The 13,725-nt window shown below is 39.3% G+C and overlaps 1 long non-coding RNA gene across 1 annotated transcript in view; it reads right to left on the bottom strand.

The window, feature by feature from the left end:
• LOC103545864 (uncharacterized) overlaps nt 1–13,725 on the bottom strand; it is a 48,544-nt gene that overhangs the window by 10,273 nt on the left and 24,546 nt on the right. The window contains exons 4-5 of the long non-coding RNA XR_011540357.1: nt 6,648–6,779; nt 5,282–5,445 (exon numbers count right to left, since the gene is read on the bottom strand). This is a non-coding gene — a long non-coding RNA (uncharacterized lncRNA). The remainder of the gene's footprint in view (nt 1–5,281; nt 5,446–6,647; nt 6,780–13,725) is intronic.

Here is a 13,725-nt window from a genome sequence, read left to right as displayed (position 1 = left end):
TGAGAGCATATGGTCAAAGAATTTAAGAGCATTTTGGTCAAAAAGCATGTAGAGATTGGCCAGGATCTTGTTGTTATTTTAGGGATCTCCACAAGAAAGGAAATAATACTGGATAATGAGAGTCATTATAAGTGTAAGTCTAGACATACGTGGGGGACCAGAATTGGCCACCCCAAAGTGTCTCTCTTTTCCTTGCCTTGATTTTTTTTTTTTTTTTTGAGGAAGATTATCCCTGACCTAACTAACATCAGCTGCCAATCCTCCTCTTTTTGCTGAGGAAGACTGACCCTGAGCTAACATCCGTGCCCATCTTCCTCCACTTTATATGTGGGATGCCTACCACAGCATGGCTTGCCAAGTGGTGCCATGTCTGCACCCAGGATCTGAGCCGGTGAACCCCAGGCCACCAAAGCAGAACGTGAGAACTTAACAGCTGCACCACCAGGCCAGCCCTGCCTTGATTATTTTTAAGAACAAAAGACTCTGAAAGAAACTTTGACCTTCCCCCTAACTGTCTAAAAGAAATTTAAAATAAAGGCCTGTCCCCAGGACAGGGTATCACCATAGATAACTCTGGGTATCAGTAGACTGGGAGGATCCTAGCTAAGCCCACTCTCATCAAAGTTCTGTTTACCAAACATTTGCTTTTCCATCTCCATGTGAAAATTGCCTTCCTCCCCTCTGAAGCCCCAAACCACCACCCCCAACATCCTCCTTTGTCTTTAGCTGAAGATGGTATTTAAGATGAGAGCCTCCGCCATTTTGGTGAGTTGCTCAATTTTCCTGAGTGTCTCCCATGTACATGTGTTATAAGCTTTGTTTGATTTTTTCCTGTTATTCTGTCTCACATCAATTTAATTCATAGGCCAGCCAGAAGGTAGAGGATATGTCTTCCTCCTCCACACATACTCCTGGTTTTTTCCATGCAAGGAATTCTTCCTCTCCAAACCATCTCTGTGAATTTAGGGAAACAACCACAAGCACAGAGCACTGTCCCTTAGATAACTGGAAAGAAAGCTAATATTTGTTGAGAAGATAGTATATATCAGGCATTGCACATATTCAACTTTTTTCGACTACATATCTGTGAAGTATTATCCCCATTTTACAGAGGACAAAACTGACATTCATTAAGTAAAGATATACAACCAGCAGAGCCAGAATCTAAACCCAGGTTTGCCTTCTATCAAGTTCTCTGCCCTTTCTGGGCCTCTTCTACTTCAGACGTAGGCGTAAACCAAGACCTGCTCTTTGACCAGATGCCACCTCTGAGCTCAGATTGTGGCTTCCGAAGATGCGTATAGAAAAAGAGGGGGCCGGCCCCATGGCTGAGTGGTCAAGTTTGTGCCCTCTGCTTCAGTGGCCCAGGGTTTCACCTGTTCAAATCCTGGGCTGGGACACGGCACCGCTCATCAAGCCATGCTGAGGCGGCGTCCCACACACCACAACTAGAAGGATCCACAACTGAAAATACACAACTATGTACCGGGGGGCTTTGGGGAGAAAAATAAAATCTTTAAAAAAAAAAAGAAAAGAAAAGAAAAGGAGGGGTGTAGAAAAGGAGAAGTGAGGAAGAGAGAAGTATCAAAATTTAAACTCAGAAATCCAGTCCAGGGGTCAACAACTTCTTGCTGTAAATGGCCAGATAGTAAACATTTTAGGTTTTGCAGACTATATGATCTCTTTCACAATCACTTAACTTGGCCCTTGTAGTGTGAAAGCAGCCATAGACAATACTTAAACCAATGGAGCAGCTGTGTTCTGATAAAACTTTATTCATGGATGCTGAAATTTGAATTTCTTAAAATTTTCCCATGCCACAAAATAGATTTCTTTCGTTTTTTTCAACCATTTAAAAATATAAAACCACTCTTGGTTTATGAGCTGTACAGAAACAGGCACTGGGCCAGTTTTGGCCAAAAATTCAGTTTGCCAACCCCTACTCTAGGCTGAACCAGCCCTCAACTAGCAACTGTTCAACCAGACATTCTTGTTATCCAAACTTCTATGAGTTTCTTTCTTCTCAACGATCTGCTCTCTTCCTTTTCCTTACTTTTACCTCATCTTTTGCTATTAATTACTTTACATTATTCCATTTAAATAAAACCTCCTATGCTGACATACAAACTTAGAGAAATAAAAAAAATTAGGGCAGTGATTATTTCACAGCATGTGGGAGTTAAAGTTAACTTATCCAGTCATTGACAATGTATTATGGCTCAGGCAGTAGGCCTGGTTCTGGAAATAAGATTCAGTCCTGGGCTCACCAACGATAGCAGAAAACTCATACGAAAGACGCCAATCGAGCATTTTATCTATCAGGTATTTTGAAAGCAGTGAGACCTACTGTACAAAGAGAAGTCTTTAACAAAATTAAGCAAACTGATGAGCAAACAGCAAAACCTAAATCCCTTTGCAACAAATGGCTAAAAGCAGTAGATCTGAGATTTTTAAAAGGGTTACTTATTAACTAGGCCTAATGACACAGGAGGATCTATATTCAAATAACATGATTTTAGTCCAACAAACACTGAATCTGTGCTACAATTGTTATTACCGATGTTCCTTTTTCTTTTCAAAGTTTTTTTCTTAATTGCTGTGTTCTCTTGAGTGTTTTTACATCCATGTTGAGACTAATCTTTTTATAAGCATGAAATTCCTCCTTTGTAAGGTGATGTTAATAGGAAAAGCATGATTCGGTTTGAAGTAACTTCATAGTAATCTTTATGAAAGCTATGCAATCCTTCAGAGAGACACACTTTTATCTTTTGAGATATTCACTAACGAAAATTTGCTGCGATAACCCCCAGTATAGCTACTGTAATGAATACATCAAGAAAATGAACTAGAAGCTGCTATGTTTGAGGATTTACGACAGTAGACATGTTGTTATACTGCAAAGTAGGAATAGACAGTTCATTTGTACACTTGTCACACTTCTCTCTGGGAAGTGTTGTCAAAAGAAAAACAGGCTCTGAAAATGAATGAACAGGGCGGTGGGGAGGGGGGTGAAGCGGGGGGGAGGACGCTGAATGCAAAGAAGAGCTTCACTCTGTGGTATCTGGTTTCTGGCAGCAGCAGGAAATGTTCAATCTGCCAGTTGGAGACTCCTTGCCAGTGAAGTGACATTCTCTGCTGTCAGTACCCTTTGAGTGAGAGTAAAAAGCCCCCCCCCCAGAATCCTTCAAGAAAAGCAATATCCTTGTCACTCGTCAATGCCTTTGACAGGCTAGAGGACAACCTGTCAGCTAGCTGGTGGTATTAAATTAATGAACATTGCCGTTGAAAGGAAAAAAAAAATTACAATTTAGCATAGAATAATCAATGAAGAAGCTTACCAAGGTTTGGTTTTTTACGTTGTTAAAATGTGCCCATTGCTAATGTGTTGGGTATGGGAGCAGCTAGAAAGTATTCCTCCACCCTATCAATCCAACAAGACTTCTCATCAAGAGAAAGGCCTTTTATTTAACATCTCATGTACGATCACAGCAAATAGAAAGGATGTCCCACAGGTTGGCTTTTCCATATGCTCATGGAGGAGCAGAAAGAAAGGCTTTCTTTGGCCATATTCCTCCAGAAGTAAATTTAAAAGAGGGTAAAACAAAATTTTTAAGTGTTGAATTTCTTTGAAGTAGATCACCATCTTAAACAAGAAGTCTGTGAATATTTTAATAAGTTTATATACTGAGCTACCTAAAACAAATTTCAGGAATAACTCTTCAACCTGTAGCGAGTATCCCCTATTTCCTCCTCCTCAGCTCAGCGGAGGCATCATTCATTCATCACGGCCCTCATTCCTGAAATTCCATCTCAATCATCCTAACACTGTGAACTTGGGGCCGGCCCGTGGCCGAGTGGTTAAGTTCGTGCGCTCTGCTTTGGCAGCCCAGGGTTTCACCACTTCAGATCCTGGGCTCGACATGGCACCGCTCATCAAGCCATGCTGAGGCGGCATCCCACATGCCACAACTAGAGGGACCCACAACTAAAAGTATACAACTACGTACTGGGGGGCTTTGGGGAGAAGAAGGAAAAATAAAATCTTTAAAAAAATCTCATCTAACACTATGAACTTTTCAGAGAAGCCCCTGAATTGCAATCCATTTGCTCTCCCTGCCTTGTGGCAGTGCTTAACTAAGTAGCTCTCCCAATAAAGAAAGATTTTTCTTTAAGGAAGCCTGTGGCAGAGCCTCCTATTGGCTCATTCAGTCCCAGTTCCAAACCCTTCTTACTTGCCATCCTGACCTCTAGATGCTGGAAAACTAAGAACTCAGTTTCCTAGACTCCCTTGTGGACCAGCTACATACACGACCCAGGTTTTGCCAAGCCAGCTTGGGAGACTTGGAAAGTGAAAAAGTCCCAGGAGGAGGCAGCTGCACGGCAGCCGACTGGCTCCTGTGGCGGAGGCATTTGATTCTTCCACGGCTGCTGTGGCAGGATACGCCTCCCCGCGCCCTAGCGTCGTGGGCGCCCGGTGCTTACAAGCGCAAGGAGCCATGGGATTTCTGTGTTGACAGTCCATGGTGTGGTTGGGTATTTCTGAGCTGTGCAGCATTTAACTTGGTCCCTGGCGCTCTTGAAAATTCTGTAAGCTACCTTATACCCTGAAATAAATGCCCTTCTGCTTAAATGAACTAGAGTGCACTACTTTGTTTGCAGCTAAGAACCCTGACAAATACAAGCCTGTCTCTCGAAAGTCAAGGGCATATTTGAGATCCAGTAGATGTAGATGTAAAAACTGGCTCTACTAACTGCTAGCTGAGAGGCCTTGGGCAAATGCCCCAACCTCTCTGTGCTTACGTTTTCTCTGCTATAAAAGGGGTGGGGGAGAAGGCTAATACCTACCACACTGGGCCTCTGTGAAGAGTCAGTGAGGTAAGGTCTATATATATCTGGTATGTGAGTGTGTTTGGGGGGGAGGGGGAGCCTTGACACGTAGTAGGTCCTTCCTGCATCGTTTCCCATATTTTAAAAACATAATATTCATGTTGGAGTAAACTATCAACTCTTTAGAGAAAAGTGCAGGTGGACATCCAGTGGTGGGCAGGGCAAAGTATAGAGCTCAAAGCTACAACAAAAGGAAAACTAAAATTCCCAGAGACGTTGGGCCAGGGATGTGTGAATGTGAGGTCCCAATAAGTGTCAGATGAGACAGTACCCAGAAATGAGACCAGACTGGTGTGCTAAAAAGAGAAATTAACTCCAAGTTAGAACTGATGCTTTTGCAAGGAAAAGAAAACCCAACTTTAGGCTTAAACAAATAATAGATAAATTTTCTCACAAGTCCAGAGGCAGGTTGTTGCTGGCATCAGTTCAGCTGCAAAATGATGCCATAAGGGACTCAGCTCTCTTCCCACTCTGCTGTGCTTAGCCTGCTGGCTTTTGTCCTCATGCTGTCATCTGGAAGTTGCAGGAGGTCTGCTTCTGCTGTTCCAGGCATTCCCCCTGTTCAAGGGAATAAAAACAGGGAGGGGGCAAGAGCTTTTTCCTTAGATGCCTTTGTCTTGTTTTTGAGGAAGAATATCCCTCCCAGATCAGCTCCACTTCCCTTTCATTTGCCAGAATTGGCTCATGTATCTCCTTTAGATAAATTATTAGCCCAGGGAACAAAATCATAGGAACACATTAATTTTAAAAATATGTGTCAGTTGTGTGGTTTAGAAAAGGACAGCAAGACACTCCTGTTTCAAAGAAGTGGACAAATAAGGGTGAATTGAAGCAATAAAGTCAGGCTCTCTTTTTCCTTCTTAGCCCTGGAATTCTTGTGCAGTGCCAAAGAGAGGAGCCTTTCTCATAACCATACATAGCCCTGGCCCTGAGATCCACTGGGAATCCAACAGCGAGCTGGCAGAGAGATGGATGTAAGCCCCAGGAATGAATGAGCTTTGACTAAAAAGGCATAATGGTAATAGAACCAATCTCCAAATTGGAGACAATATCCTTTTTTTTTGTTTTGAGGAAGATCAGCCCTGAGCTAACATCTGCTGCCAATCCTCCTCTTTTTGCTGAGGAAGACTGGCCCTGAGCTAACATCCATGCCCATCTTCCTCTACTTTAGATATGGGATGCCTACAAAAGCATGGCTTGATGAGTGGTGCCATATCCGCACCCGGGATCCGAACCGGCGAACCCTGGGCTGCCAAAGCGGAAGGGTGACCTTAACTGCTGCACCACAGGGCCGGTCCTGGAGACAATATCTTAAATTTAGTCCAAAAGTTGTGTGTGTCCAAAGTCCAAAGTTGTGTGTGTGTGTGTGTGTGTGCATGTATGTTGTTAGAGAGGGGTTTGCTTCATGTATGATCCAGGTTGGAACCAGTAGTTAAGGAATCTGTTCTGATGGGGACCTTGGTGTAAGAGTCAATGGGTACTAGCAAAACTTGCTGTCAAAATCATGCCTCCATTGTGGATTCAGGGATAGCCCGGACACAGGACAAAGCTGGGGCTTCTGGGAGCTGAGGCCAACTCCAGTGGGAAGAAGAGTGAAGGCTAACAAGAGCTATGTGGGGATATGGTCCATCACCAAAGGGACTGGTTAATGGCAGGACTCAAATCCTAGTAGGCACTTAAGAAGAATCCCATTCAATCAAATTAGACACATAAAACGTGGGATGAGGAACAAGAAGGAAAGCTGTACCTCTGAAACTTACCCTGGGCTCAGTTAAGCAGATCTACTCTAGATCCTATGCAGGTGTGATGTTGGGGGTCCTAAACCAGTCGGATTTCTTTCTCATTGACTTGGAGACGGTACAGGCCCAAAGCAAGGCTGGGACACTCAGCCGCTGAAGGAGAGAAAGATGGTGACTTCAACAAATTGAGCATCTGTGATATGCCAAACACTTTCTAAGTGCTGGGGATACAATAGTAGGCAAAAGAGATGCAATCTCTGCCCTCATGGAGTCCACTGGTTTCCCTGGAACAACTGTGGGAGAAAAAAGGTAACTACTGGCCAAGGCCACAGCTTACCAAGGCTTCAGCATCTCTGATCCCCTTCCCCTGAACTGGGAAGAAATATGAGTCCCATATAGGGATTAAAGGTGTGCAAGATTTGATCCTCGTCTTCAAGGACCTGACAGCCTAAGGGAAAGTTTCACTGAGGAGATTCTTCCAGGAGACTTCTAAAGAGACATAACCACTAACACTCAGACGGTGACAGCTTCAGGAAACCAGCGCCCCCGCCTCTCAGAGAGTGTTCCCACCCTTTCACATAGGGCAGGGGCTATCCTTACTTGAGTACAGGGCAAGTCAACTGGGGCACCCTGTGCATACCACTTGCCCTCCACCTCTGCTTCTTACCAGTCAGGTTTTCAGAGTCTGATATTCCTCTGGCAAACCGTGGGCATTATGTGGTTAACTGATGACCCATATACATCAAGAAAAGGAGAGCTGCTGATACATGTCATTAACAATCAAACCCTCATGAAGGTGTCTACACTTCTAACAGCGGTGGTCAGGGCTCTGCTCTTTGTCTAAGCTATCTGTCATGTGCCTGAAAACACTTTCCTGCCAGGACTGTTTGCCTTACTAACCCAAAACCTCAATGACAAATATGAACAGAGGCATGAAAAACAGTTCAGAAATGCAAACTCACTCACGCAAACCCCCCCTTTCTCATTCCATTCACCAGAGAGGCTGTTAAAGCATATGTCATCAGGGCACATGTAACTTTCAGACAACACTCAGTTTTCCAAGGTGGTTGGGAATTAACATGCGTTATTAAAATCAACAATCCAGAGAGAAATTTACTATTTAACTAATTGTAATGCTGAATGACCAGCAAATAGTGAAATCGACGGATTTAGTTAAGTTTCCATTATGTTGTTTACTGACTAAGCAGTCAGCTAATGAGGAACACATTAATTATTGGTAAAATAGCCATAAATCAAAAGAAGGAAGAAAGGAAATAGGGTTTAGCTAATCCACAATACAGATAGCCAGTCTCTGAATTTACATTAATTAATATGCAATTCAGGTGTAATTGATTGTTGATCAAGAATTCAACACAGAAGATAATTAATGTCAAGTCCATGTCATATAATCCGTTTCCCTTTCCAAGGGTCTGTAGTCCCTGTTAAAAGGCAAAATGTGTAGCATTAGCAATTTCCAGAAAAAAATAATCTTTGAAAATATGGTACAATATATAAATTAAAATCATATTGAAATACCATTTCTCATCTATCTTTTGGCAAAACTCCAAAATTTGACATTATAATCTGTTAGCAAGTTTGTGGGAAAACTAGGGCTGTCTCATACATTTCTGATGGGAATGCAAAATAGTTCAGGCTTTTAGAGGGGGAATTTGTCAATAGACAACAAACTCACAAATGCATTTATCTTTTGGTCTAGTATTCCCATTTCTAGTAGTCTATCCCAAAGATACAAGTGTAAATAAACAAAAAATATTTGCTTATATGTGCAGAATGAATCAATGGAAAGTTAATGAAATATTGATAGAAATAGTTACCCATGAGGGAATAGGATGGAAGGGATAGTAAAGGAAATGAGACTTGTCTGAATGTGGTTATTTAGTTTTAACTTTGGAATAATAAAAATTTTTGTACGATAATAAACTAAATTAAATTAAAAATCAATGTCTAGAAATTGAAAATAAATGAGAATTAATGAATCTAACTATATTACACAGCATTATTACTGAACATCCTCAGTGGGATATATTCTAAGGATAAGAAGAACTGTAACAAAAAAATCGTGAACTTCATTCAGTATTCTTAATGTTAGTAATGATATTAATATTGATATTTTGATACAAATATATGTATATTATAGGCTAAAACAAGTAATTATGCTAATGATGTTAGAAGCCAGGGTTTTCAACATGAGAAAACAGATACAAGTAAATGAAATCAAAGGTTTTAAGTGAAAACCCAGTAATCTAAAACTTAAATTGGAAATATCAGTGTGTAATCTTGATTTCTTCCTGGTACAACTCAATGAAAAGCCCTAGAAACAATGACGATCCAGTAGCAATGAACATTCCTAAAATCTAGATTGCAGTCTTCAAATATCATTCCTCATGTAAAAAAAGGCAACTAAAGTTAATAAGTAAGTTTGGCAAAGTCATAGGACACAAGGCTATTATACAAAAATCAATTTCATTTCTATATTTTAGCAAGAAACAAGTGGAAACTGAAATTTAAAATATCATTTACAGTAACATCCAAAACATGAAATACTTAAAAAACATTTTAACAAAATATGTATGAGGCCTGTACACTGAAAACTACAAAACATTTCTGAGAGAAATTAAAGAAGATCTAAATAAATAGAAATGTATGCTATGTCAATAGATGGGAACAGTCAATACTGTTAAAATGTCAATGCTCCCCAAGTTGATCTATAGATTCAATGCAATTCCAATTAAAATTCCAGGAGACTCTTTTGTAGATATTGACAAGCTACAACTAATATGGAAGTGCAAAGAAGCTAACAATTTTGAAAAAGAAAAACAAAATTCAAAGACTTACACTACTTGATTTCAAGACTTACTATAAAGCTAGAGTCATTGAGACAATTTTATATTAGCATAAGGGTAGACCTATAGATCAATGGAACACAACAGAGAGTCCAGAGATAGACCCATGCATATGTGATCAATTGATTTGCAAAAATGATGCTAAGGTAATTCAATGAGGGAAGAACAATCTTTTCAACAAATGGTGCAGGAATAGCAGCACATCCATATAGGAAAACAATGAACCACAATCCTTACCTCACACCATACACAAAAATTAACTCAAAATGGATCATAGACCTAAGATAACAGCTAAAACCATAAAATTTCAAGAAAACATAGGGAAAAAATATTTACAATCTTGGGATAGGGAAAGATATCTTAAGACATAAAAAAAAGAAACCATAAAAGAAATAATCGATAAGTTGGACTACCATAAAAGAAATCATTGATAAATTGGACTTCATTAAAACATAAAACTTCTGCTCTTTGAAAGACACAATTAAGGACATTAAATGGTAAGCCAAATATTGGGGGAAATATTCACAATACATATATCTGTCAAAGGACTTGTATTCAGAATACGTATTTTAAAAAAGAAACCCTTACAACTTAATATTAACAAGATGACCCAACTTTTTTAAATGGATGAAAGATTTGAACAGACACTTTCACCAAAGAAGATAGCTGAATGGTCAATCAGCACATGAAAAGATGCTCAAAATCATTAGTCATCAGTGAAATGCAAATTAAATCCACAGTGAAATACTACTGTACCCTTATTAGAATAGCTAAAATTAAGTACCATTTCTCACTAAAAGGCAGCAAACCTGATCCGTGTCTGGGGCAGAAAAGGTACAAGATTAGCTTGGAGGAAAGATGCTATCAAAAGCTAATAATGAGGACACATCAAAAAACAGAAAAAACCCAAGAACTTGAAGAGGCTCCCATTGGTCAATAATGAGATAATTTGATCATCAAAAAGAATTATGATTCCAAGTGATAAAAATGAATTAAAAATATAAAAAGGCAGAATTTTTTTAAGGAATAGAAAGGAAAAAAATAAGACTTCATGGACACAATTAAAGGTTGCCGGACATCAACTCATTCCTTTAAAAATTGATAATTAAAGGGAAAGAACTGAGAATTCATATAGCTTTTCCAGTATGAACAGTATTTCCTGGAGATCAAATAGCTCTAGCAGATAAGAGGTTTATATTAGATTTAGAAAATCAACATTTTGCAACTCCGGAGGAAATGACTCAAATAATGGTTATCAATGGATGATAAAATTATTACGTAAAAGATCAATGGAAAACTTTACAATAAAAGGATCAGGTTGGGCCAGCCCCATTGCGGAGTGATTAAGTTCACGTGCTCTGCTTCAGTGGCCCAGGGTTTCGCTGGTTCGGATCCTGGGCGCCGATATGGCACTGTTTGTCAGGCCATGCTGAGGCAGCGTCCCACATGCCACAACTAGAAGGACCCAAAACTAAAAATACACAACAATGTACTGGGGGGCTTTGGGGAGAAGAAGAAGAAAAATAAATAAACAAAGAAAAAAGAAGATTGGCAACAGATGTTAGCTCAGGTGCCAACGTTTTAAAATAAATAAATTTAAAAATTTTTTAAATTTTTAAAAAAGGATCAAGTTGTCACTATTTGAACTCACTGATCAATCTTAGTATCCACTAAAAGTGAAACAATCAGATACTACATGCTTTTGAATATAGTGCAATATGAAGTACACACCACCACCTCCGAAATAGCCTTAAAAACAAAAAACAAACCCTTGAATGTGAATCTAATGAAGCCTGAAGTCTACAGGAAATATGGAGGATAGAGGAAAACGTTAAGGAGGAATATTTAGTCAAAAATGAGAATTTAGGACATTCTACAGGACAATTGACCCGGCTTTGTAATCGACTCAATACTATTTTAAAAAATGTGGTAGGCTATGAGAGATTAAAAGAGTCTGTGGAAAACTGATTGTAATCTAACCTTATGGAAGAATGCTGAATAACGTGACTGACCATATTTACCGTCAAGTAGATGTACTATTAGGAGCAATTGTAGAAACCACTGATAAAGAATTATAAAGAGAGTACATCAAAGTAAGCTTAATGTCATAATGTAAATTGAGTAACTACTGACTGTTCACTAAGAGTAGGATGATGCATAAGCACTGAAGCTTTAATTCCAGATAAACAGAGCTGAAATCCACCATAGGTTTGTAATCATTTGCAGGCTACCTGAATGCATACATTTTTTTTTTGATCAATAATAAAGTTAGTTAATTCTATATTTATGAATTGGTGCCTTCCTATGGGTCTTAAAATTTCTTGTTTTCCCAACAAGTTTCAAAACATTTTTAAGAGACAAAAAACACATGAGGTAAGTGGATATTTTTTTGTACGCTAATCAAACAAACCAACAATATAAAGATAATTTTAGACACTTGGAAAACCTTGAATAAAGATTTACTATTAGGCATGGGTCTTAGCAGTATCTTTTTTAATATCATGTCTCCTCAGGGAAGGGAAACACAGAAAAAATAAACAAATGGGACTACATCAAACTAAAAAGCTTCTGCATGGCAAAGGAAACCATCAACAAAATGAAAAGACAAACCCCCAACTCAGAGAAAATACTTGCAAATCATATGTCCAATAAGAGGTTAATATCCAAAATATATAAGGAACTCATACAACTCAACAACAAAAATAATGAACAAGCCAATCAAAAAATGGGCAGAGGATATGAACAGACATTTTTCAAAGAAGATATGCAGATGGCCAACACGCACATGAAAAGATGTTCAACATCTCTAGTTATTAGGGAAATGCAAATCAAAACTATAATGAGCCATTACCTCACACTCGTCAGAATGGCTATAGTTAAAAAGATGAGAAGTAAAAGTGTTGGAGAGGATGTGGAGAACAAGGAACCCTGATACACTGTTGGTTGGAAGGTATATTGGTGCAGCCACTAGGGAAAACAGGATGGAAATTTCTCAAAAAATTAAAAATAGAAATGCCATATGATCCAGCTATTCCACTTCTGAGTATTTATCCAAAGAACAACACTAATTCAAAAGGATATGTGCACCCCAATAATCATTGCAGCATTACTCACAATAGCCGTCTTGGAAGCAACTCAAGTGCTCATTAAGGGATGAATGGATAAAGAAGATGTGGTGTATATATACACAATGGAATACAACTCAGCCATAAAAAGATGAAATCGTGCCATTTGTGACAACATGGCTGGAGCTTGAGGGTATTTTGCTGAGCAAAATAAGTCAATGGAGAAAGACAATTACCATATGACTTCACTCATATGTGGATGATAAAAAAACAAACAAATACATAAATATAGAGAAAAGATTGGTGGTTAGCAGAGGCGGAGGTGGTGGGGCCATGGCAAAAGGGCTAAAGGGGCACATATATATGATGATGGATGGAAACTAGACTTTTGGTGGTGAACATGATGCAGTCTGTACAGAAGTCGAAATACAATGATGTACACCTGAAAGTTATATGATGTTATAAACCAATGTGATCTTAATAAAATAAATTTTCAAAAAAGACTCCCTATTAGAAATTTAAATATGAGTATTGGGTGATATTAAAAGATTATTGCTAATTTTGTCTCAAGGACTCCTTTGCTGCAGGCTGTCTAAGATGCTTCCATCAAACATTCTCTTTCTCTCTCCTGCACTCTGGGTCAGTCTTGCGTCAGTGGATGGCTCTGATCACTCAGTCTTCCTCAGTTCCCTCCCTATTTCCTTTCACTAACATTTCTCCTCATAAAATACTTCATGTTTAATCCCATCTTGACATCTGCATCTCAGAGGAGCCAGACTAATAGTCTTACCACTCAATCTTGCTTCACATGCCTATGTTGGTTTCTTTCTACCATTTCCATACTGCCTTCCACTTTGTGTCTTTGTAACATCCCCCAAACACCTCCCTGAAGAGAAGTGGATTTAAGATATAAAGCAGGAAGTAAATGTACAAGCATCTCACTTCCACCTGATGCACACATGAGGTGCCTCAGCATCCATCGGCTTGGTTCTATGAGTATCAGTAGAAAAGATTTAGGTTGGAACAAATTCAAGCCATGGAAATTGATTTATTCAAGGACTTTGCATATGACAAAATCTTATCCCCGCTGTGCCTGTAAGAGCCAGGCGACAGGCAGCCAAGAGATATATCCAACTTTAGCCCTAGGTCTTCTCATTCAAATAACCCTTT

The sequence above is a fragment of the Equus przewalskii genome, chromosome 5 (assembly GCF_037783145.1).
Source record: "Equus przewalskii isolate Varuska chromosome 5, EquPr2, whole genome shotgun sequence".
Taxonomy (NCBI): domain Eukaryota; kingdom Metazoa; phylum Chordata; class Mammalia; order Perissodactyla; family Equidae; genus Equus; species Equus przewalskii.
The sequence above is the reverse complement of the archived record's forward strand: the minus strand, read 5'-3'. Positions and strand labels throughout refer to the sequence as shown.